The sequence below is a fragment of the Wasmannia auropunctata genome, unplaced genomic scaffold, assembly GCF_000956235.1.
Source record: "Wasmannia auropunctata unplaced genomic scaffold, wasmannia.A_1.0 LD336071.1, whole genome shotgun sequence".
Lineage (NCBI taxonomy): Eukaryota > Metazoa > Arthropoda > Insecta > Hymenoptera > Formicidae > Wasmannia > Wasmannia auropunctata.
The window spans coordinates 2,644,830-2,672,360 of record NW_012026819.1 but is presented as its reverse complement, the minus strand read 5'-3'; positions in this window follow the sequence as shown (position 1 = coordinate 2,672,360).

Here is a 27,531-nt window from a genome sequence, read left to right as displayed (position 1 = left end):
TTTATAGATAATTAAAAAATAACATCATTACAACGATTATCTTCTGAAAGATATAAAATGTTTAGTATAAATATAATTATAAAAATATACATTTATTTATTCTTAGACATTTTTAATTATTTATCAACTTCTAAGATGAAAAATGGAAACACTATTGAATCTGGCCTTTTAATCAGAAAATTTTTAACGCATTTCAACGGGTAAAATTCATAATGTGAGACATGCTTTTACTACACAATAAGTGTAAATTTTACTAAAAAATAAATCCTTTTTTTGTACGTATTTTTGAAGAAGCGCAAACGAATTCTGAATTGTGAGAACAAAGTGAAATTCAGTCAGAGTAAATGGATCGAGGATGGATCCATATAGAAAGGCAATGCCTCGCGATTGGGTCCCAGGAGCATGATGTGTCGTGCGTAATTACAATAGCCAACGCTTCTCTCTGTCCAAATACAAACAGCGAAGCTAATGCGCACCATTGCCGAAAGGCAGATTGCCGGATCGCACCTTACACCGGTCTGTCAATATCTGTCGATATTGCTAGCCGTTAGGAGTCTGTTTGTATTTACTGCTGGCTGAACGGCCGATAGACAGGCTGATTACATTGGTCTCTGTTTAAAGATCTATCTGTAGTTCTTTGGTACATGGAAGGAACGTATTTATTGATTTTGAATGCGAATTAATCGCACGATAATTGCTACCAGTTCTATAATATATATTCTTTTTTGCTACATTTAATTAATTAAAAAATAATAGTTTGTTTTATATAGCTAAACCGAATTATATATATTAATAATAGAAAACAAAAGAAAAAAGTTAATCAGATCTAAATAAGTATAACATATTAGTTTTATTTAAAATTTATTAAAATATATTAAATAATATATGTATATTTCAGTAAATATTATGCGTTGAGATAGTTACCAAAATAAAGAATTAGAATTTAGCACCTGTGATGAAATATGTATTAATACCGCTTGAAAGCAGCATTGCAAATAATTTGAAATTATTAAGTGTTCTGCATTTTACAACTCATACTATACAAAGTTTATTTAAATATAAATTTATATATAATATTGTAACTTTTTGAACAGTAAATGTCTCAATAAATATTTAAAATTTCTGTCATTAGCATTATTTAATCTATGGGTTATTATTGCACGAGAGAAAATTTAATTTTTGTTTTATCGTTTAAATGTAAGCTCAGGACGCAAATACAATATAACATTTTAGTTAATTATTTTCATAAACATGTGCCGGTTATAAATGGCAATTTGTAACCCGCAGCGAAAAGCATTTTATCGTGAACTGCCTACAAAGCGAATCGAGAGTATAATCCGCAAGTTATAATAAAAAAATATATTACGCTATAGTTTGAAACAGCATTTCAACCGACGGACAATGAAGCTGAGATAGGTAGGAATAACGGGGATATAGAGAGAGGGTACCTTTTTGAAATGCAAGCCAATTTTCATTGTCCAGATTAATGGACGCCGCAAACGAATGGCACCAAATATCGCATATTTTCCAGATAATATGCAGCGCTCGTAAATAATAACAGTTCCTAGCTATTTTTTTATATAACGCGATCGTAGATGATGGTTAGTTATGCAATATCTGTAAAAGAAGTTTGATAAAAGCTTTTCATTAAAATTTAAAATGTAGCATTATTCTCTGTAAACAATGTTGAAAAATTCTTCAAAGTATTTATAAGTATAAAAAAATATATTTTTGTGCATTTTAAAAACTTCATCACAAATAAATTATACTATGTTTTTACTGAAACGAATTTATTTTTTCTGCTTTGGTATTCACTTCTCCCTTCCTTCCATTGTCTTTAATAGACCAATATAAACAAAGACATTATTATTAAAGAAATTAAAAACTAATTGCAGTCTTGTTAAATAAGTTAGCAGTAATTTTGAAACTCCCAACTTGTGAAATTGAACGTCTCGTGCTGGACGTCCAGCTCGATATTGTTCGTCGTGCCCCTTTCAGTATCAAACAGTTTCAAAGACAGAGAGAGTTATAGAAAACTTAATCGCTCTCCTGTAAATACGATTTTCGATGTGGCGATTTCAATGACAGAATTTTACTGTCTGTCTCGCGACCACTGGAGTTGCCTTAAGTAAATGAGATGGGAGGACAGCCAATTACCACCGAGAGCAATTACTGTGAGCAATTAACGCAAAGTTACAATAAGTAATTAGTACCTCCACAAGCACTTGCTTATAATTAACTTACGTGCAGCTGCGTTTTCCCATTATCACCTATTTTTCGATGTTAAGCCGGCGCCGGTTTCTGGCACGATGCTGACTATGTTGGACAGCGGGAAAAAAAAGAATTGAAAAAGATGAAATTCCAGACTCTCGACCGCATCGTTGTAGACTGCGGAAAAATTGCGTTTTGCCCTTTTAAACAGAAAACGTGGAAATGTTTAGCGACAATGTTGGATAATGTCGCATTTAATGTAATATCTCTTTTCTTTAAATTGCGACTTATACACTTTATTGAAGAGATAATTATAAATTGATATATTTTGCTAATCTTTTAACTACTTTTAATGAATATTATACATAAGTATATAATATTTAGAAATAAAGATAAAAAATATTTAAAAATAATTATTTACAATAACATAATTCTTCGTAGAAGGGATTAATAATAATTATAAAATGTATCATATGTATGTATATATGTATAAAGATAAATTCAATTTAAATAAATTTAGTAAATTTTCTTTGTAATTATGAGAAGAACTATGCAAAGATAAATTATCTGCGAGCGCTATATTTCATATCATATCTCACATTTACGTCTATCCTTTCTGTGTCTTGCAAATAAACGCGAGAGCGCTGGTACAAGATAAGGTTTACGATGTACATTCCGACGGGAATATATATATATCTTATCTGCGGCGCGCCTATACAGAATAGACAACAAGTTTTGTATGACGATAACTTACGGAAGAAATTTCCGGTGTCACTTTGCAAGCTTTTCATCGCTAATCTCGTCATTATCCATGTTGACACAAATATAATCATTTCCTGAATTCTTATCTCGAATTTATTAAATTTATCAGAAATTTCTAATTTTTTAATAAAGAAATTTTTAATAAAGAGAGTAATATTACTAATATCATATATAATCTCGCAGTAATAACGGATGCGGAAAAGCTTAGATTCAGATTTAATCATAATCATAATATCCGTTTCCTTTTTTTGACGTGTAATTTTTTTATATTCTTATCTCATCATAATTCTTTATGTTTTTACATCCGTCTAACCATAAAAGTAATCACATTAATGTCACTGATAAGATAATAGAAATTTGAATAAAGAAAATAAAAAAAGAAAAAAAAGGATCCTAGATTTGTCCACACACATTCGTGCGATTCGATGAATGATTTTAAATAACTATAGAATTTTATTTTTGGTCCATCATTCTATTCAATTTTTCTGTATATTGTTGAACTTTCGCCCCCTACGTCACAATATGAAAGTTTTTATCGTACTTTTCTGTAGTGATAGTTAATTATATTGATTATATTACATCCTTCTATGTAGTTCTTCGCTATCATTAACGAATAACATATGTTTAGATATAGTTGCAATCTTTATTATTGTATTCTATTATTTTATTTATGTTAATATTTTATTAACTATAGTCTATTGTAGTATAATTTTATAAATATAAGACTGATTAAATCAGTCAAGAGATATATTTAAAGATACTTTATATTAAAAAGCAGTGAAAAGTATAGTACAATTTATGGCAGAAAAAGAACTTTGCACATGTGTGACTAAAATTACTTTTATTGCGTGTAATAAGTGTAATAATTAAACATATCTTTTTAATATTCTCTTTTTTTTCATTTCTCTTTAATTTCTTTATAAATATTAGCTCTATCTATGAATATTATGCATGCATAAGTACAGTACAATTCTTCAATTATAATTATTATTCCAGCCCGGTAATGATGCCTACGCTTTCGTGGAATTTGAGGATCACATAACAGCTTCCGCGGCACTGGCGACTCTTAATCAACGACTTTTTCTAGAAAAGGTATGTGACAGCTATTACATTTCCTGCAACTTTTGACAATTCTTTTACCTGACATTTTTATGCTTTTTGGCTATCCTGAAATTTTACTCTATTTTTTTCAGCATAATAATTTTACTTCATTGTTTATTAAATATTTAAATGTAATATTTAAATACGATTAAAAACAAAAATACAAATTTATAGCAAAGTTTGTCGAAATATATAACTTATAGACACAATAAATTGTAAATTGATAAAATAGAATAGAATGCGTTTGACCATGTGCCTCTCTTTCTCTCTCTTTCGCCGCTTTGGTTTTTCCTCTCACGTTCTCCTTCGTCTTCCTCCGTCATATTCGAATTCCATGTGCAGTTAAAGTTCGCCGGTTGATGGTTACCAGCAGTTCGCGGGGAACGTCGGCGGCGGTTGCGAGTGAATCAACGATGGTAGCGCGCAAGGACAAGTCTGCGGTCGGGGGTGAAGCGGGGTCGTGCTCAAGGGGTCCGCACCGAGGTTGGGAGAAGGTATTGGGATCCGGCTAGAATAGCTAATGCTCGAATATGTCATAGTTTGGTGGGATGTGGTCAGAATTATACATGCTACACGATATATACGCCAAGTTACTTCATTCTCCTCCATTGCTCTCCTATTACCATGCACCTCCCGCCGTCTTCTTCTCCTACTCTCCGTCGTCTCGTTTCCCCATGCCTACCACACTCGCTCATCTCTACGGTCCTTCCTGACCTCGCCTTCCTTCTCCCGCTCGCGGCCTTCGCGGCCTCCATTTCATACACACCACCACCACCATCAACACCCTCCAATTCGCCATCCCACCGCGACGTATATCGTAGCCCGTAACGCGGAGAGTTACTCGGTTAGTTTAGATTCGCTCAAGCAAGTTTTGATGTCGTGCACGCCTACCCCGCGATCCTCTCCGACCGCCTATCCCCTGGCCACCGAACATTCTTCGGAAACCCTAGTGCTATACCTTCCATGAGTCATTCGCTAGCAAGGTACCCTGCAGGTTTCTCTCTGTCTATCTAACTCTATGTTTCTCTTCCTCTCTTTCTTATTCTCTCTCTCTCTCTCTTTCTCTCTCTCTCTCGCTCTCTCTCTCTCTTCTCCACTTTCCCATTCGCTTTCCGTCTTACTTTTCCTTGAGCCTCCGTCTTCTCCAAAGAACCGTCGAGTTCGCTATTACCGTCGACACATTACTAATGCCAAACTGGTCGTAATAGATTGGATGCCTAGAACTTGGATATGCCAACTAATGTGGCAGACTAACCCCTTTCGCTCGTCATTCTCCCCTCGTTCTTCACCCACCACCCTACGTTTCTGCGTATGTCGCACTTCGGCGAGCGTAAGTAGAGCGTGATCGTGTCGTGCTAGGCAAACTTTCTTGAAAAATGGTTGAGCCTTGTAGTTCCTCATTTGAATTCGGATGTACAGATTTATGGCAAGAGAAGTACCCTTTTTTAAATCACATTTAAAACTTCTTGCAAGTATACAGGTTAAATGTGTGGAAATTAATACTGTAATAATTCATAAAATATGACAATAACTGAAGAAATTAGCTTTAACTAAGTAGAATAAAGAATTCGCCATCCTTTTCAGCGGCGATAATCGCGTGAACGATCTCTTTTCGTGCCGAGTAGACTTCTTATTTCTCATTAGGACCTCGCGAGATTTCTAGCGTCGTTGAGAATAAAATTCTTACAAGCCTCGCCAGCAACCTGGCTGAAAGGAATTCGGAAGTAAGTCGGAGCAGAAGTTCGGCCATCAAAAGAAGAATTTCTTATGCGCAGCGGAATACCTATTCCGCATTGCGGTCCTAAGCGTGCAGCCGAGCGGCGCGATCGCTAAGGAAAGCGCGCCGGCATTTCGCTATGTAACGAGGGGAATTAACCCCCAAGTTTAAGCGCAATACAGCCGCCGACTTTACTTTACTTACCTACCCGGTGTCCCACACCACTGAATTTTACCCCTTCGCCGCCACTACCGCTACTTCGTTTCCCTTCCCGTTCTTTCGACAACGCCTCCTCCCTACCCCCCCCTCGCCCCGCATACAGAAACAGTCTCTCTGCGTCGCTCGTTAGCTCGAATTATACTTGCACGTGACTTCGCCAGAAACGCTATACCGGGCGCGATCGTGCGTGGCGAGTAATTCCCCCGCCGGGGGGTTATTAATATGGTGCGCCTCGTTTCTCAATCTGCAGCGTTTAATTTTCAGCCGATCCGCGCATCAGAGGGTGCCAGGTATTTCAAATGATGTGACCGTACCGTGCCCGCGGACCAATGTAGGGGCCTTTGTGTAAACGACATTACGGTCTCTGTTGCTGCAACGCGAATAGCCCGCTGTTTACCTCATTGTATTCGATTACGATGCCGGAGGTAATTAGCTCCGGCGGTAATGGTAATCGATACCGATAGTATCAATTACCTACGCGTGGGCGAAACATTTGTCTTTCTTGCTGATAATGTATCGAAACGTCGATTGCCCGGGAACTTTACACCGTAATGTACCGGCTGTAAATAGCCGCCAAGTGCGGAAGTAAGGAAGATGTAAATCCTCCTCTGGCTGTTTGCGGAAACTTAATGGCTGTCACGCTGATGTTTCTAATTTTCACTCATGCAGCTTTGAATGATGATGCATTGTCCATTGATGGTTTTCGAGTCTTCCGCTGAATTATTAATCTCTTCTCGTTATTATATAAAATATGTAGATGTATATAATCATAATTTTATCATATTGATGCATAAAACTGCTGTAAATTAATCTGTACGGTTTAATTATAGATTAGTACTCGCGTGAAGTGCGCGACTACTAACACTATCGACGTGCTCACGGACATGTTTTCGTTTAATCGTAATCTATAATTGGCTAAATTTAATATAAACTATTATATCTCAAAAACTACTGTTTAAATTAAAAATTTACAAATAATTTTTTTACTTAATTTTTCGTGCTACGATATTTTGATTCGCGAATTTCGGGACACTCTGTATATTCTTAACTTAAACACTCAATTGTTATTAATAATAATAAAGCATAACGCATATTAATATTAAATGATGTGTGCATAGTTATCATATATTTAATTACTTCTCATATGCATCTTTAGTATAAATTGATTACTATAATACATAACTGTCATTACTTAACTAACTACTACTGACATAGGAATTACTGGTATTAAATGACGAATAGATGGCTTTCCAATTCCATTCTGTGATGTTCACAACGTGGACGCAGATGGTAAGAAGAGGACAGTGGGTATATATGATCTCGTAACTTTAGCTTGGCTCTACTCTCCACCTTGTTTATGGATATCATCGTTGTCTTGTTTGTGAATAATACAGCGTGCTTCCTGAACGAGGAGCCTGTACACGGGTTAGTTGACAATTGCCAACCAATCTCTTAACAAGAGCAATCGAGGATATAGCACCGGATGTTGATATCTTCTCTAGTTTAGAAACACATTCGTGGAGTGTGCGGGAAACATCCTGACAACAGAGATTAATTACTGCTTCAATAAGCGTTATTATGAAACTCTATCAGTTGCGAAATTTGAACAAACAAGTTTCAGAAAATTTTAATTAAACATCGTGCAACATCGTAAAATCTTTATTCACAAAAATAAAGCCTGTACTTAAGGACGTCAATATATTAACACTTTTTATTGCAATGCAGTAATTTAATTACGTAAATTACAATAATTTAATTATGAACTGAAGTAATGTTTTATTCTACTAATAATACTTCTATTCGACTTCAAGTTAAAACGACATTACGCCTTAGATGAAAGAAACGATTTATGGTATAGTATACCGCCTTCACTCTTTCGGAACAATGCGCTCAAAAAGAAGCATGGATAGAAGCGTGTTTACTGGCGTTACGCTCTTTGTACTCGACGGCTGGTGATGTAACGGTTGACAATCTGTGCTAACGTTTTGACAGAGAATGTGTCGAAGTTATGAATGGTAGAAGCCAATCTCCGCGGGTGGATGGGTATTGTACCGCGCGTCGTGCCTGCGATGTTTTGTCTCCTCAGTTGCCCTCGAAAATCTTCCAGCCATTCTTCGGTCAACTCACACAGCCGATAGGAATCTGACAAATGATATTTCGTATGCCGTAGAGAAAGTTGTCGAATATAAACAAAATCCATCTTTATCGAAGTAATATAAAAATTGCGTAGAGAAGTGTTGCAAAAAATTTTAAGTATGATAGAGACTTATAAAAAATACATTGAGATACAATAAAAAAATAGAATAGTTTGAGATTAGAATGAGGCTAAAGGTTCTAACAAATTAACGTCTTAACATCTTAAATATAACTTTCAGTATCACATATATTTAGAGAATGAGACGTAGTTTAAGGGACCTAAAACAAAGTCTTTTCGCATGGTTTTTTTATCGCTCTATACGTGCGGCATATAAGTAGCAAGCCACAAAACAAGAAAATAGAGGGAGAAGTGCACAGAGGACGAATGAATTTCCGAAAGCACGTACTTCCGAGCATAGGAAGATACGTCAGCTATGAATATCGACGAGAAGTAGATACGAGTCGCAGAAACGGAAATCAGTTGGGAGTACCAAGTTACGATTGAGATTTAAGTTATTGACAAGCTACTTTGGCGAACCTCCACTGAGATCTGGCTGGTTTATCCCGGAGGCCCACTGCCTTTTGATTTCCCTCAGGACCCAACCCTTGAGATTCTATTCTTCTGCCCACAATGAGGCCCTGCTTTCATGCTACTTCATCTCCATTGTCTCCCTCTCGCCAGTTCGCGTATGACAACATGTCATACACACGTAAGTCCATAAACTTCTGATTTTCATCACTTTTATGAAAATATTATATTAATGTTAAAATATTAATTGTAGTACCTTCTTTCGATAGGAGACAGCATCATTTATTTATATCTTATTGCGAATTTTTTATGTACATGCACAAAGATCAGCGATTGAATCAGAAAAATTTGATAGCAAGTTGAAACGAATCAGTTTAATGAATACTTATAAGTATAGAAATATAAGCATGGGAAAGAGATTAAGACATTTTTAAGATGACAATAGTTCGATCTAGAAACGATAGGAATTCTTCGTGATGGCAATAATAATGACAGTAATGAGCTCACGAACCGCTATTATTTCAATAATAACATTCGGATTGGTACGTTGGTCGCCTTGTCTACCTAATAAAACAGGAAGTTGCTGCAATTTCATCGCTTATGGTTAGAAGGCACGCGACTATACTCAGCATCGTAAATATTAGCCGCTACTTGTTTTAAAGAGAGATCGAGGAGGGCCTTGTCGATGAGTTTAGAATGATTGTGGACAATTGCAAGAAATGATAAGAGATATTTAGGTATAATTATTCGACTCATAGCATTATCGATGCCACAGTGATAAATCTTTACCTAATTTTACTTAAGATTGAAGAATAAATAATTTAAAATAAATAAATTAATTAAATCGTGAAATCTCACAATTGGAGAAAAATATTACAATTACGATTAAAATATTATTACAATTCCTTGCCTACTATCTGTTTAAACAAATATTATATTTCGTCTAAGCATTATATAATAACCCAGGTATAGCAAGTCATTGTCGTTTTAATATCAAATGACGATATTAATCATCATTTTGACATTAAAATGATGATTAAACGAATAATGTCATTAGCTTACTACCTGAAAATATATGTATAATATATTTATAATCAATATCATATATGTATAATAACAAGTTATACCAAACGTACGAAGCATCAAAGGTCTGATTAATTGTTACGATTCTTAGCGTTCTACCAACGTTTAGCATTTCCTCGTTTTTCGACGAATGGCTATCCGAAAACTACTCTATCGAGGGAATGGCCGAGAGAGAGTCGAACGAACGATGGTCAGCAGCATGAACAGTGGACATTTCACCCATTTCCCCTCGGCCCCCTTTGCCCCAGCTCGACACGTAGTATATTTTATCGCATTACTGGCATTGTTGCATCAGCCCCCGCTGCACCTCGGCGGTTACCACTGAACGTGCAGCCACCCGCTCGTTCGCCAGCCTCCCCCGTCCGAGCCGAACACCATTCCACGAGGATTAAATATTGACTGCGATTCTGATTTATAGTAATTGCCGGAGGGAATGGCGAGAAAGTGAGATGAAACGGACCAGAGGGAGAGGCGTTGAGCGACGGGGCATGGGAGGGAAGCGGAAAGGGGACCGAATGGATGGGTGAGGCGTAGACTGGACGGTTTTCGAGGGTAGATGGGGGTGTCGAAGCCAGCGGTGGAGGAGGAAAGCCATTCCCGCGCCGCTTTCGCTCGCTGACAGATGCATTTGCCAAAGCGTTGCGGACGTTTCTGGCTCGTTCCACGTCGTCACGCGGCATGTTGTTATTATCGTACGTTTTTATTTAGCGTCGCGGCGCACACCAGTTACAACGTCGATACATAATGCTACATGGTGTAATCTACATGTCTGATAAATGTGACTTTTTCAAGGTATGATTGTACCGCGCGCAGATATTACGGATGGATATCGGGTTTTACGATTGTCCGTAATTTTGTAGAAAACGTTCGTTGCTGGAAATCACTGTTTCTTGAAAGAACGGGAAGCTGATAATTAATACTGTGAAAGATATTGAATTGATCTTGAACGTATGCGTTGAAAATGCAGACGTTTTCTTTGATGGAATACAGACGAAATGAGAACATCCGTCAATAAAACGGAATTTATTCATTGAAGAAAAAACTTTTTTCCGGAGAAATACGTTCAACCAGAAAACAAAGCTTTGGTTTATCTTGATTTGCAAAAGCACCTGTTTTTTGAAATACAGTCACATTCATAAAAGTTGATCTTTTGGCAAAAATTGAAATCCCTCTGCTGTAAATTAAATCTCAAGAGAAACTCAAATGAGATTTTTATTACTGGTTTTTTTTTTTTGTTAAATATATAACAACTGTAGATCTATGCGATTTATTACTTTTACATGGTCGTCATATCGCGAGCAACAGTTAAATATTTTATTTATGGATTGTGGATTTACGTATATATACATATATATACATCTATGAACGATGTATTTAATTCCATCACTCTTGTAATCCTAAAATACATTTATAGCCTAACCGGCTAAAGCCCGGTTGCCAAACGGATTTACGATCTATATTTTTGCACTGCTCTTGTTTTTCCTCTTTTTACTTTGGATTACACATATTCTTTGCCACACTGCAATGCACTCGACACGCATGTACGTATATTATTCCCAGCTATGGCCATATATATCCCTAGTAATAACATTTTAGTACCTTCGCGCGCGCATCGTTCATCCGCGGCCTACTACCCAACTCTAAATTTTAACCCGGGAAACCGGACAGGATTTCCCGGCAAGTTTTTCAAACAATTATTTCGGAGTATACTACATCCGCGTTTTGCGATTAATTATTTGTTAATTGTCGCCAATTAAGGTAAATAATGAGATGGCGGTAGGGGGAGGGGAAGGGCGGAAAGGCAAGTGACGCGTAGGGCAAAGGTGGGTGCGAGCGCGTGGTGCAGGCGGAGAGACGGAAACTGGTCACCGTAGTACCGAGAACGGTGATTTAGTGAGGGAACAGCAGGCGGCGCCCGATTATTTTTGGTTTTAGCCGTGGCGGCCATTATTTTTGGTCGCCCGCTCGCCGCAACTTGGAGTCTACCCGGCCAGAAATTTAGTGTGACCGAGTTCAAGTGTGCAAAAAGCCTTGCCATTCTACGGAACCGTGAGACCACGCTCAATGATGGACGGATTGCAAAGATTTCCCGTGCCAATAAATGATCATTTACCTATTTTTTTTTTAAGACTGTGTTTAAGATTTTAACGTTCCACAATAATGAGTAATATATATAATATTAATGCATAATACATATGTATAAAAAATGTCATAAATATACTTGAATAACATTAAAATAGAAATTATTGTGTGACGTATCATTTCTAATTAACTTCTTGTTTGTATCTTGAATAAAATATATTACGTGCGCAAGACAGTCCAAACTAAAAATTCATTGATCCTTCTTTGACTTAAACACGTAACTGTGTCTAACAATCATTATTATAATTAAATAAAATAACAAGCAATTCTGCTAATATTGATACCAACATGACCGTTTTCTTTTAAGTAATTAAGAGATAGTCATATGAGTATTGATTTACTTAGATATTATATTACGTTATATTGGGAAAACGGAATGAAATATCCAGTTCCAGATGTGGAAGATTATTGTGCGAAGATAGTATGTTATGAAATGGGAGGATAGGCGGATATGAGTGCTCTAGGATGGAAAAAAAAGCGACGGCACTTTGAGGAAAATGAAATAAATGATGGAGAATCACCCCTCGCCGACACACCAGCCGGCCCGTCAGGCGTTTTTATTAATTCCTCTCGGATACAATTAGTTGGTCTATTCGTCAGACGCTTTTCATTAACTCCCCCTTCCTACCGCTCTTTTACCGACTCCGTACCCCTTTCCGTCCTGTCATGTACGTTATCTCTTTTTTCATCCTCTACCTCTTTAGTTTTCTCTTTTCTTAAGAAATCATACTATTTAAAAAATGATATTTTTTATTGTTACCTTAGCATTTGCAGAAATTATATAATCCCATAGTTGGGATTTGCTTAAAAATTACAAAGTTCCTTCTTTTTCTATCGTTACTCTTTTTAACAATAATAATGTGATATGATACATTTTTGCAACTTTCTAAATCTATCATTGGTATTGAGTAACCACTTACCTTGCAATGAGAATTACATGATTGCTCGATTTAAGTTATTAGATACATACCTTATGGCACGACGAGCGTAATTCTATAGTCTTTATAATCTTAGTAACAGTAAGAAAGGAAAAAAGAGAGAGAGAGAGAGAGAAGCAGAACAAGCAAATATAAAAATTAAATTTTACTATTGTAAACCTTCCTCGTCGTCGAACACGTCATTTGAATCAAATCAGCATAAATTACCGCACAAGCGAATGAAATAGCGCGTGATTGTATGAGATGCGGGCGCAGTAGTAACGGACACTCATAGTCAGACGCGCGGGCGAATGCATCGAATCGAAACCTCACTGAGTGAGAGAAGCGATTTGGAAGACGGCAAAGATGGAATTTCATGGTCGGTCCATCAATGAGAAAGATGGAAGACGATGGCCGATGCGCGCGCGTTGGATCGTTAATGGAAATTAAATAAAAGAGAATCGAATGAACTGTAACTCAAAATTGTGTTCGCCTGATGAAAAACAAAGAGCCGGCGACTGCTGCGCTCTGGAACGGCTGACGGCATGAAAGGAGAGATAAAGAGGGACGGAGAGTCACGCGAGAAGGTTTGCGGATAGAGAATACGTGGGGCGACAGAGGGAGGTCAGGGTGGAAGAGGGTAGTCTCGTTTCGTGGCCGGGACGTGAAGGGGTTGAGGATGAGGGGACGCGCGGGGTGGGCCGGGGAGGGCCGACGTAGAAATGGAGGAATTGGAGGAGTGGAAGTCGACTGTGGGCTGGGGTGGCGACCGGAGAAATACGTATCCTGTTAGTTTTACACTGTGGCTCCAATTGATTCGAAATCGATTGTCGTTCGAACGATTTTCAATTGATCGATTACGGAGGGTAGCTCGGAGAGAGGGGCGCAGCCGCCCTCCGCGCTGTACCACGAGCAACAGAGAGAGAGAGAAAGACTAGAAAGGGCGAGAGAAAGAGATAGAGTGAAATAGAAAAAGATAGAGGGCGGAAGAAAGAAAGAGAAAGAGAGAGAATTTGGCCTGCGGGAGGACTTACTCTAAGCCCACGCCAATTGCATCCCGTTTTTTACGCCCGCTTGTTTCGACGTGCCTTTACGGTCGCCCGACCATTTTCTTCCGCCCTCATCCTTCCGTTTCTCCTCAGGACGCTACTTTAATTTTTCGCCGTCTTGCCTGAATTTCTTCTCCGAGCCTCCGTACCACTCATTGTCACTTTACAACCATTTGTTTTCTCGCCACCTTTTCGCTCTTGCGATTTATCGCGATAAGTGGTTAGGATCTAATGAGTTATTCTCGCTGAGTTATTGATAATATGCAAATACAATTAATTGTTATTTTCGATACTTTTCTAACGCTTAGCTCATCAATATACATATCTGTTTTACGTCTTAATATATAGTATTAATGATATTCAATATTTATTGATATTTATGTTATAATTTTATTATTTATAAATAGTGATCAAATTTATATATTTTGTTGGAAAAAAAATTGTTTTAGAAATATCTTTTATTTTGTTCTACTTATGAATTTTCTGAAAAGATTAAAATACAAATTGATATCAATAATATTCCTATAAAGAGATATTAGTATATTTGTATTATTTTATAATATCACCGGGATAGAGATTTGTTTATTACGAACAGAGTAACGGGGAATGTAGCTGAACTGGCAGCCGGCTCTCATCATTAAATGCGACCAGCCTGCTGCGATTCATGTTAATTAAATCAGTCGACGTACATATATATTGCAAATATACGAGTATACAAGTACTAACCTCTGTATCTGTACTGTTTGAACGTAATTCTGAAACTCGGAATACCTGAAACTTTACATCGTAGAGATCGTCGTGTAATTTGTCCTTTAGTCTGATGAATAGGAATTATCGCTGTCATTAATCCAAGAATGTTTCCGTGTTCAGGACGCAATAGGAAATCTGTGTCAATAATGTCGGATTTTTCGACGAAATAAGAATTTTCCAAATGTCATTTTCTTTTAAAAAAATTACACAAATATTAAAAAGATACTTGTAACAAATTTACAACAAATTTTTGTGCGTTTCTTTAAATTATTATATTTTAATATTAAACAAATGTTGTGGATTAATGCATATGAAAGATAAATCCTTGAAATCTCTTATAAACTAAAAAAGAATTATATTCACTAAAATATAAGCTTGTTTATAATTATTAATATAGAATGTACGTTGAATATTTTGAGTATTTGCGCGTGCAATTGTAATGATTTGTCATAATGCGATCTTAACACGAATTATGTAAATGATTCGCGTTAAGTAACAAAGTGACTAATGCGATTCTGATTAACGGCATAACGACGCAACGCACTGGACATTGATATTCCACGGAAAATGTATCAGATCAATTAATGGCAGTGAAAAGAAAGTGCGCACTTTCAACGGCACCGCGATTGCACCGCGTGGGAAGATCACTTCCTGATGGGTTTCTGATGACAGACAAGGTTTCAGTTGCAAGGCCGGCGCACGGTAGCTTCGCAAGGCAGCGCGCGGAGAACAAAGGCCAAAGGCGCGGCAGAATCGTCGTAACGGGAGACTCCCGGCGAAGCCCGGAAATAATGAAAGGGTGTTTATCCAGAATTAGGTCCGATCCCCCGCATTTCTGGTCCAACCCCCCCCTCCCCCCTACCCGTGGGGACTACCACCATAGTCCATCGCTCGCTCATTCAGACAAATTAGCCCGGTGGTGGCTCTTTGTAGTCGTACAATTCAAAGCGCGTGTTACTTTTACTCGCTCGCATTCATGTTGGCAGAGCTCTTCAACACTTCATTTGGACAGACCTCGGTGCCTCGCCAGGCAGAATATAAAGGGCCCATCCCTTTTACCTCTCGGAGCACCGAGGAGAGTATATTTCTTGCTCGCTCTTTTTTCTCCCGTTCCGCGCGAGCTCGCGGCCATCCATCTCGAATTATCATCCGTGTGCGAGCTTCTGCATGAAAGTTCGTTCTTCTCGATCGTTTGCGCGTGGAAAAGGAAATGAAATAAGATTGCGACAATAGGACTCTCCTTCTGACGCGTTTGGAACGCCTCGCGGCATCGCGGAATCTTTCCATTATGAAAGAAAACTGGCACATTACAAGATATCGCGTAGTTATAGTGTTTTAAAAGATACTGAGAACACCCTCTCATAATTATTATATATAGATAAATAAACAACTAAAAATAACTGATATCAGTACCGTTTTGCTACATATATATTTTTTTTACAGTTAAACCGTGGATGGTATGCTTTTCTTTCCATCTCTTTCCGACTTTATCTGTTACATATTGATTTATAATGTTATGTATTTCTGTTTTGACAGTAGAATATTCTTGTTTTTCAAAGTTCCTGAAAATTAAATGTGGAGTCATAAAACTACATTGTCGGAAAAATACAGCAGAATGAAGGAAAACGTAATATTACCATAAATAATCGCGCCGGCTACGTACTCGCGGCTATTATTAAAAAAGACAAATTTTCTACATACACAATGGAAAATTACGGATAGAAGTCGATTATTCAGCGACTGGTTTGCACTACTGGAAAGTTATCGTTGCTGCAATTACAAGAGACTCCGCGAATTCTATGCTTACCCTGCAATTACGTCTAAGATTGGAGGTGTAATTACAAATTGTGTTCTCGCATGAGTACATGTTATATCCCTCAGCGATTCATGGAATTCGTGCGCTACTGATAACGTCAAATTAATACAATGCCTTAATTATATCGTCGCAATGGTGTACGTTGTCGCAGCAGTAACTGCGGCATTACTCTGATATATCAAAATTACTAGGTGCGTAAAGGTATCAACTAATTTCCGCATTAATGCCATTAAAACATAACATTTGCATATTCAGCGACGCAGTTCAATACCTATCTAGAATTTTTGGTATAAATACGCACTTAAATGAAGAATTATATTTCGATGGAAATGCATTTCGGAACAGAACGTAAAGAAGCTTTTAATAACGGCAAATTTCATGAAAATTTTCAGAATAAATTATATGCAGCAGCTGCAAGTGATATTATTTTGCATTATTGTTTAACATCAATAGCACCGTTATTTTTATAATATCCGAACATCTGGACGTTCTCATGCGTATGCATTCTTTTATTTCGCTCTTGCGGAATATTTCGAAATGAAATCCAATATGTTCTGTATGCAGTTGAATAAAAAAAACATCATGATTCCTATTAGAACAACCTACTCGTGCAATATTTTTTATTTTGATAAAGAAAATGCAAAAAACGTTCCCTTGGCTGACACAAAAAAAAGTGGGAGCGAGAGATATTTACAACTGATTGCACTTTATTGACCTGTAATGTTCCTTCTCGTTGTCTATTGATTTTTCCAAGTTTCAGCACACGCTACGCCATTCGGTTTATTGATGACCATGCTTATTTGGCCGTGTGCCTAACGGTCAGGAAATTTCTAAATAGATCCGTAAACACCATAAAGCGCGGGTTCCGCTCGATGCCAACGAAGTGGACTGCGTCGATCCATTAATCTTGAGAATTAAAAGAAAATTAATTACAGTTGTTGCAACTTGAGTGGGCTCTGCTGATGGATGATGAGAAACGGCGAGATGTCAGCCGGCGGAAGAAGAGCAGAGAAATGGGAGAGGGATCAAGATGAAGCGAACTGACATTTCGCTTCGTGCATTCCGCGGAACTTCCCTCAGATCTTAAACATTATTTTCACCGACATAGTCAACGCTTTTGTTTTGTCTATGTGTATAAATTTTTAATACTTCATCTTTATTTAAATAATAATTATTAAAGATGCAAATGTCTATTATTAAAAAGTATACAATGCTATTGCGTCACTTTTAAATTAGTGTCATAACTTTTTTATGGAAAAAGCATTTTCTATACTCAATATCATGTTGTATGTATTACACGAAACTCATGATCCACTTATAATCCAGGGTTCCAGTGTTGTTGCGTACATATAGAATATTTTTATACAATTCTTATTCTCTTTAAAGTATTCCCTCCAAATTTAGTCCCTTACAAATGTATATATTTATTTGTACGGCGCGAACTCTTTGAATTCGTATTACATCACATGTTTATTTCCCTGTGATGTTCTCCCTGGTACAACTGACCGAATATTTATTAAGGGACGTGTGAAGAGGCGACGATGGCGTTTCTGCAGGATAGGAATCGACGAACCTGTTAAAACGAACACGGATCTATCCGCTTTGATGGGATGTCTCTCTTCTGTTCAGCCTTATTCCCTTTCTCTTTCTATGTTCGCCGGGACAGGTTAAATATTCAGTTCCGGCGGGTTAAGGATTCAGGAAGGGTGCGGCCCTCGATGTCGCTCGCCTCGCGTTACGTCCCGTATAAAGGAACACGAAAATCCGTTCCTCGTGAATTACAGCGACGGCTTGTCCCATCCGTTATCCGAGCCACCCCCGTTTCCCGGTAATTAACTATCAATTCGTTGGAGATCGGAACTCGGCACGATTATATTTCGGGCCGGGGCTATTTTTTCTTATTCATGGTATCGCTGGACTTTTGCGTTCGTTTCAAAAATTTCCAAAAATCCAGAGCGATCGCAATACATGTAAAGGTGAGATTGAATCGACCATTTTATCTGAACAATTAAATTAAAAAAGTAGCACACGTAAAAGTTGTCCATATATAAAATTATTGCTTTCCATAAATTGCAAAATGTATTGATAAAATATGTTAGTAAATAATTTATAAAGTTTTTGTATTTATAAATAATTGTGACAAAATTTATTTATGAGCATTAGTGTTTAATTATATTTCTGCAATAATTGTATTATATTATAATACGCTTTCAAGATATTTGTGATGACATTATATATTTGACAAAACATATTGTCATTATTGAATTGTTTAACATTTTATGTAAGAACTTTTTTACAATTTATATTTAGTATGTATATTTAATACGCATAGGCAAATCAGGAAAACGGAGATATCGTAGTAGTAGGACATTTAAATATTCCTCTCATTTCTTATTCAGAGTATATTTCATCCCTTCGTTCATTCATTCGTTTGCTTCTTCGTACATATACATATTCTTTGGATAGAATCGACTTCAAACACACGCATACATACAACTCTACTGCTTCTTATACGAAAAGAGGAATAAAGAAAGAGACTACCCTCCTTAACGCACTGAAAAATCTGGAAGATTTGTGCGACGCACATCTGCATTTTAATTATTCTGAATAATTTCCTGCATAATCTTTATCCTGCAAACTTGGTAGGGTTAGTTCTTCCAACATCCTTTTCCTCATAAAATTACATTATAGAATAATAATATCTAATATTTTAAAGTTTATAGAATAAATTTTAATTCTCTGTCTTTAGAAATATATGTCCTAACTTAAAATTATTTTTGTATACTTACAAAATATAATAAAAGTTTTTTTCAGTGTTATAAATGATTTAAAAAAATGTACAATATCGATATGTACAATCATATACAATATAACAATTAAGTATATAAAAAGTCGTTTATTATAATTACAAATAAATACATTGAAAATAAATAATGTTATTCAAATAAGAACTACAAATTAATCTTAGCTTTTTACGGGGTTTTTGCTTTTACATGGAATTTTACTTTTTTTTATTAACCAGATGCATTTATCACGGTCCAAAGGATGGATGGGACTCCACGGTGCGACCCTACTGCCGCCGCGTTATTTTTTCCCTGCGTTGAATATTTGTCTCTATCCAACGAAGAAAGGGTTGGTAAGCGGATCGCACCGGAAGGGTGTCAGTCGCTTATTAAAAAACCCTTTGGTCTTAGACGCAGCGTGATTTTATCTTCTTCCCCTGCTTTTACGGACAATGCACAATCATTAAAACTCACTATAGAAAATTATTCTGAAAGCTAAAGCGTATTGTTAAGAAAAGTAAGTCGTAAGGAAATCTTATGTATCCTCAGTAGAGAAACTACATTAATATAAGTACACACGTACGATTGTTTTAAAAGTTTTAGGAAAGATTTAAAAAAAGTAACTTTTTACATAAAATTTCTCTTATTATTTTTATATTACGGTATGCATAAACAATTCGAAATATTATTTAAAAAGACGTAATTTTTTCTATTATAAATCTCAGAAATGAAACAACTCAACGATACAAAAGTAAAATGCCAAAGGCATATAAAATTATTCTTCGCACGATACTGCAGTATTTTATTGTAAAATTTATTATTTATTTACTAAATTATAAGAATTAAAGAAACCTGTAAAAGTATTTGAAAAGTATGTGCAGTGATTAGTAGATGAAATTTCTCTTCTGTCTATTTGTAAATAATAAATATTGATTTTTATGGAGAATATCAATACGACAAGTTAATCATAAAAAAGTACACCTGGCAGCTTGTGAAAGCGTACTTCGGTGCACGTTCATCGGCCAGTACAAGAGCGTCATTATCCGTAAGACTGAATGGCGAGCCATGCTTAGCCTTCGTCCGTTCTTCGGTGACCTCGATGGCTTTTGCACCCGAAGATCCTAAGGGTGGCTTAATCCTGAAGGACCTAACGGAGGGCATTAGGGACGGTGAGCAAGTACGGAAGGGGTGAGGTGCTGGCTGACGGTAGGTGTGTCCCGCGAAGTAGGTATCTATTAAGGAGCGTAGCTGCAGAGGAGCGGGTTGTTCGGTCTAAAACTTGTACCTACTCCGAGGAACTTTGTGTGAAATGCGCCTCGAGCACATCCTGCCGCGTCTCCTTCATCCTGTCTTCCATATTAACGGTCGTACCACCCTCCACCGTACTTCACCGTCACCTTCATCTTACTTCTCACCCGCTCCCGGCACCGTCTTCCTCTTCGTTTTCCCGCGACTCCTACACGCTACTCGATACGCGGAGAAGGTCTTCCGTGAGCGGCCGCGCACTTCGCGATTCTAACGGCCGCGGTGCGCGTGTGTGCTCGCGAAATAGATGTAAATTGTTGAATATCCTGGGTACACGGCGCCCAACGCAAAGTTTAAGTAACAGTTACCGTCAATTCGGCATTTTGCGACGCTTAAGTATAAAGTGGAGAGAATGTTTAAGCATTCAAGTTTACATCGTATGTGCGTTAATATCTATATTGCATATACATTAAGAGAGTATGAGAACACGTGCATAAGTAGGAACATGTCGCAATCATTAATGACTACGCAAAGGCTGTGATGACGTAATCTCGTAACATATTAATGCAATAATAGTGGAAATGTGATATATTGATTATATCTTGGAAAATATAAAAACACTACATTTTTGCACACTCCAAGCATGCTATTTCGACATACAACTGTAACGCACATCATAATACATTTAATTGTATGTGTAAATAGAGAAATCCCATGAATTTCGTATGCCGATCGCGACGAGCGGTTGGACAACAGCCTAATTCCTGAAGTTCGAAGTAATTCGCGGGAGGAACGACAGCCAGATTGTTGGTAGATGGGCGAGGTTTGTCGAGATCAAACAATCAGCTCTGCCGAGTCGAGCGAAAGATTATTTCTGGCAACCGTCCGCAAAAATTAAACCGCTTGCCCTCCGGCCGCCAATTTGACCCCGCTTAGCACTGCCCAGCCCACCCACAACATGTCTCCGAAAGGAGAGCCCACGGTCACTTCGCTTGACCGAGTTAGCTAACAGTTTGTGTCGCTGATGGAATAATGGTCCATTTGGGATGCACGTGCTACCGCAGTATCCTCCTTTCACCACGCCGCTCGCTGTCGCACGTATTTACATGTAATCTCGTACAATTAATATTTATGTCGGCTCTCCCCCTCTATGTTCTACCTCGCAGCTATTTAAAACTGCGCTTGAACATATGTATTTTTCAACTCGGCGGAATTTTCTGCTGCGCAATATCTACGAAGATATATAACATCCAAGAAGAAAATTGTTACTTGTTATTATTATAGCAGATTATAATTTAATTCTAATTATCTCTATAACACGCTATATAATAAATGTTCTGATTTATATTACTTTCAATTATATTCAAGTATTACGTATGTAAAGGAGAGATAACAAATACTTGTCAAAAATATAACACGATTTTTCTCAAACAAATACAATCATATTTCTGTACTGGTCCAATTTTATTCTTTTAAAATTTTTCTAAATATAATATATTAATGATTTAATATTGTTAAAATAAAAATTTAATATAAATATATTTTATAAAATATATTAAAAAACAGATTTCAGATATCTGGTGCAGATTTTCCTTTAAATGGAAAAATTTTTTCCCCGTAATCTACGGCAATGCCACAGCGATACTGACAATAAGAGTATCGTATGCCGAGTGTGGGGTGTAGCGAGCATCAACGGTTGAATCTCTCGACGGGAGAGCTGCTGCAAAAGGGAGTTCAAGGACCGAACCCTGGCGCTTTTATGCGCCGTGGCCGTAAATACTTCAACACTGACGCGTGCAATATTAAAGGTGCAAAAGCTGTATGTACGGCCATCATTCGAGTACTCGACGAGGCGGGCGGGGGAGGGGGGGATGCGCGTCCGAGAGCGCGCTTACACACGCGTGAACCATCCCTTCGCGCGTGTGCACGTGCACGCGTGTACACGGGCGCAACCCGAAGATTTATGTTGCTTATCTTCGCGTACGAAAGGCGCGGACGTTTACGGGCGTACGAGAAATCATTTACTCTGGCATCGATTTCCTCGCGTCTGACGCGCTTTCCTGCCATTCGGCTTTAACGATTCATTTGCAACGCCCGGCGCGGCTCGCTCGACGCGTAGCCCCGGCTCTTATTTCGCGAAACGAGGAGAACGAGGCGAGAGAGGCTCGCTGCAGATGCGTTCTCGACGAATGGACGACGAAACGACGCCGCGCCACCGCCGCGCTTTTTCGCGCGCGCGAAAATACGACCCTACGGAATTATTAGGAAAACCGGACGGCTTTATTTCTTTTTTCCTCGATTCTCGTAGTGCTCGACTTTCGTGACCCGCTATGCAGAGCACAATCGCGCACGCTGATTTACGAGCGTGAGTAAGGACAAGCTGCGGAGATTATTTTTTTAGGCAGCCACTTTCGAGGTGAATTATTGTTCTTCGTGCTACGTCGAGGATTCTACGGTAATCTTGATCGCGCCGGGCGTCGTATAGCCGGTTTGTATACTTATTTTCGCCAGTTATCTCGTTGTTGATACTCTTACGTAGAAGCGCGGAACGGTAATGAATATTTGATGCATGTTTGCGTCGTATATCATTTACGCTGGAAAGATGTGATTTTAATATTTAAAAATATGCGCCGTTCCATGACGAATTTTATAATTGTTAGGCCTTCATCGGAAATCGGATATCTAATCTTTCTGATCTACGTTCGACGCAAGACATATCTGTATAGATCTAGGCGAAACGCGTATGATATTATTATACATGACACCATTCTCTGACAACTCAAATCTATTAGCAGATAGCAAATACCAATGAAAACAACCTTCATTGATTGATGATTATGTTCTAAATACAATATCCATTATTTTAAAATGATAGCAAATCTCTCTTTTGTTTCTAGTTCCACATTTATTTAGGAACAATCGAGAAATAATTATCCCTTAATAGTATAGTGTAATAATATTATTAATAGCGATAAATTATCTTTAATTCTTATGATTAAATATTACTATTTTTAATAGTGTGTAAAATTATGTAATTTTCAAAAATGTTTTTATGACTTTGATACTACAAGGAACTTATTAAATTTTTCAAATTTTCTGCTTAAAATAATTTTCTCGTAAATGTGTATTCATACACACACGCATACATACACATATATTTTTATTTTTCCTTAATTCCTAAGAGATGGTCTTATCCAGAAAAGAGTTATATCCATCAAGATTTGCGGAACATTAATCTTCCAAATAGAATTTCTCACAGAGTTACATAAAACTTCTTTAACAGCATTTTTCTTCAAGCTGTTCCACGTATATATGCATATTCGTTTGCCTATGTAATGCGAAAACGCGTTATTCAGTGTCACGTAAACATGCATTTTTCGAATTTTGCACGAGACTAGTAAAACCGTCCTTTAATAACATGCAAATTACATTGGCACTCATCGGAAATGTTTTACAAATGGAGGACCAGCTTAAACATTTATTGGATTTTCCGCTAGCGGCTACATCTTTCTACAAAAAATTGCACGTATAATTTCCTAGAAATAAATAATCCTCGGAAAAAAGCATTTACTTTCATCGTCCGCGCATATCATCTGCACGTATTTATGGATGACACTACATTTTATTAAATTATTGTATCCATCCAGTGTTCTTACGAATATCTACATAAAATGGTTTATGGATGTGATAAATTTCTTGGACTTCGGCAAATTCAACGTGAGATATCCGTAGAAGACGTTTCGGAAACTATATATGTATATGTCATACTATAGAGTCTGCGCCAGGGTTTCTTAACGGAAGCACAAGAAAAGCAGTGGCATTTGCCAAATTCTCCGTTTGCTTCTTGGTACGTAACTTCGCGTAAATGATCATCGTAATATATCAGTGCCGTGTTTCCTTTTGCTCAATAATACGGACATTAAGCACAATATATTCTAACATAATGTTTACATAATGTAATATTAATATGTAGATACGTATAATATGCGTATTAATTTATGAATAAGATAATTACAGCATTAACTGAAGCATATTACACAATGCTAAGTTGTATTTGGTTGTTATAAAAGATATAAAAATCATGTTAATGTTTCTTATTCTTGTATTCTTATCATTTAAATAAATAAATTTTATTTATTTGTTTATTCGCTTTTAATCTTGTATATTTTCTGCACTAATCATGTAAACACACAAACATTAATTTTTGTTCTTTCTTCACATATTGATGTATATTCTTTATGTATATAAAATTATCTACGTCTACTAGCATTTCTAATACCAGAGACCACGGTGTATGGCCGGTACAGTTAAAACGATAAACCATGTTTGCTTTGCAAATATCACTGCGACGGCAAATATCCATTAATCGAAACATACTGTGTAAATAACAAACAATTAATCCTTCAATAACTAGTAATATATTAATATATTAACTAATAACTCATAAGGAGATCTAAGATATCCGTAAATTATCCTATTTATTTTAAACGCGGATTTACATGGACAGTTTAATACGAAAACGTGTTGTATTGAAATAATCATATTTCTCTGCATATATTAATATCATTGTGAAACTTTTTGTTTTTATATCGTTTTAACCTCCAGAAACAAAACATTTATTCAAATAAAACTGGTTTATTCTATATATATAGCAAATTCGTACGTATGTGAAAAGAATTTCTATGCTTTTCACTCCTGAAATTTTCGAAAAAAGCTGACATGCAAGGCAAAATGACGCATATTTGTATGCAGTAATTTATTTTCTTTTAATCAAACATTTTTCTAAAAAACAAATAAATTGTGAACAAATAATTATACAATTGATTTATATTTTAGATTCTCTTATTTTTAAAAAGTTATTTATTTATCTATTTATTCCATTGTTTGATACGTATTTCGATAAAACATTATAGATAAACACGCTCACATTTACGCAATTCTAGTAGGTTTTTAACAATTTAATACAGCAAAGACTTCAAAGATACACCGAGCAAAGATCAAACAAAATCATCCTGAGCATCTGCTGTGAAGGTAATAACCAAAATTCATTTTTCCTTTACTTTGATCTCAAAAGGTTCTATCTCTGAAGTTTATCACACTTTTAAAACATGTTCTGAAAATAAGCAGCTGCATACGATATGTGTGTTGCGGGTTGGCCTTTTCTACTGAAATTTTCTGCATGCAAAGAGAGGCTCTTTCGCGTACACGTTTGTATAAACATTTTTACGAATTTAATGAGAGTAAGTAATAGAAAGTGTTGAAAATATTTAAATATTAAACTTTCTTGTCAATCTTTTTTCATTTTACTACGGTTTCTATTGACAATTTTTTATATTTGAAATTAGGGAATATGTCGAATATATTATTTTAATATTATTTCAAAAATAATATAATATAATTTTTAAAAATACAACTATATTGAAGTTTCCATTGTTACTAAAATTTTTTGTAATGGAATGAGAACTGATGATTAATTCGCCATAAAACTTGATAATATGAATTCGCAACATGATATTAATGATTGCGCTCGCGTGCAGCGAACGCGAAGAAAAGCGTGGCTATGGCGCTTCGTTTCACGAGTCGTTTGTCCTACGACGAGTACTTCGTTCGTCGCAGGGTTCGCATAATGTAAATGGTGGGACGTCGCTTAACCGAATAGCTTTATTTACTCATCTCTATCGTAATGCAAGCGGGCGCATGCATCGTATCAGGGAAAAGTGGAGGAAGGTATGAAGCGCGCGCCGTGAGAAGAGGAGGACGATAAGGGATGGGTGAGGATGCGAAGATGCGACGACAACGAGGCTGGATGCGGGGAGGACGGATGCGATATATCTACGACGAGTTGACTTGATTAATTGTATATTTATGTATCAGCCCACTTAACCGAGCCGGTAGCTTTCTTCGCGAGCCCCCGACCTGCCGCCCGTGGACCCACGGCCCTTTGTGCGACGTGGAGTTCCGCCTTGTCTTAACGTTGAAATAATGCAGGCGAAATAAGGTCGGCTAAAATGTTTAGAGAACTAAGCGCGGCACCGGACCTTAAATCACCGCGCGACGACGTCTCCCTTTTCTCTCCTGCTGGCTTACAACCTTTTCCATCTTCCTCTCCCGTCGCCACCTCTCTCTGCTTCTCTCTCCCCGGCTCGTTCGCTCCATCTCTCTTGTCCCTGCTCCTCTTTGTTTCTGCACAACCGTCTCGTTCCACCGCACTGCCTTTCCCCACCCCGCAAGACCGAGACCGATTCGAACTTTAAAAAGCTTCACCCGAGTCCCGAGCGTAAACCTCCCCGTTCTTGATTCGTGCGGCATTAACGGCTGGATACGAAAATTAATTAAGGACGGCGTTCTACGCGGCACAAATCGGCATGCTAAAGTTCTTTTCATCATTATTGACTGTTACATCTATCGCTAAGTTGCTCTGTGCTCCGATAATTAAGGAAAGATTCTGTTTTTTTACGTAATTAAAAAAAGATATTATGTATATATACAAAGTATATACAAAGTATGTGATATTTTATTCTGTCTATTATTTTGAAATTTTATTACAATTTATTGCATTATCCGAATTTAATAATCAATTAAAAAAAATTTAATATTAAAATTATTATAAATCACTAGCATTGTAATTTTAAAACGGTTCTTATTGTATGTTGGTTACTTTTATATTACAGTATAATTATTTCTACTTGATTATAGAACGTAAAATTAAATTAATAATAATAAATAGATTATAATTACATTTTCTTTTTGCAAGGAAAAACAAGATTATTATTAAATCAAGAGAAATTATATTGAAATATAATATATTCAATATAAGAAAAAAAAAAATTATTTTATGATTGTTTTAGAATTTAGCTTGAAAGATCTGCATAAAGCGAAAGTTATTGCACTTCGTGATAATGTCTTCAGGAAGTGCAAGAAAAAAGATTTCGGCGCGAAATTCAGGATCATCTTAGTTTTCGGAGTTTCCGAGTGGGGTACGTTCGGAAAAGAGATTCCAGAGAAGATTACGAAAATCGTTTCGGAACGAACGGAATCATCGTGCTTCTTGGGAGCTCTCGCGAGGATATC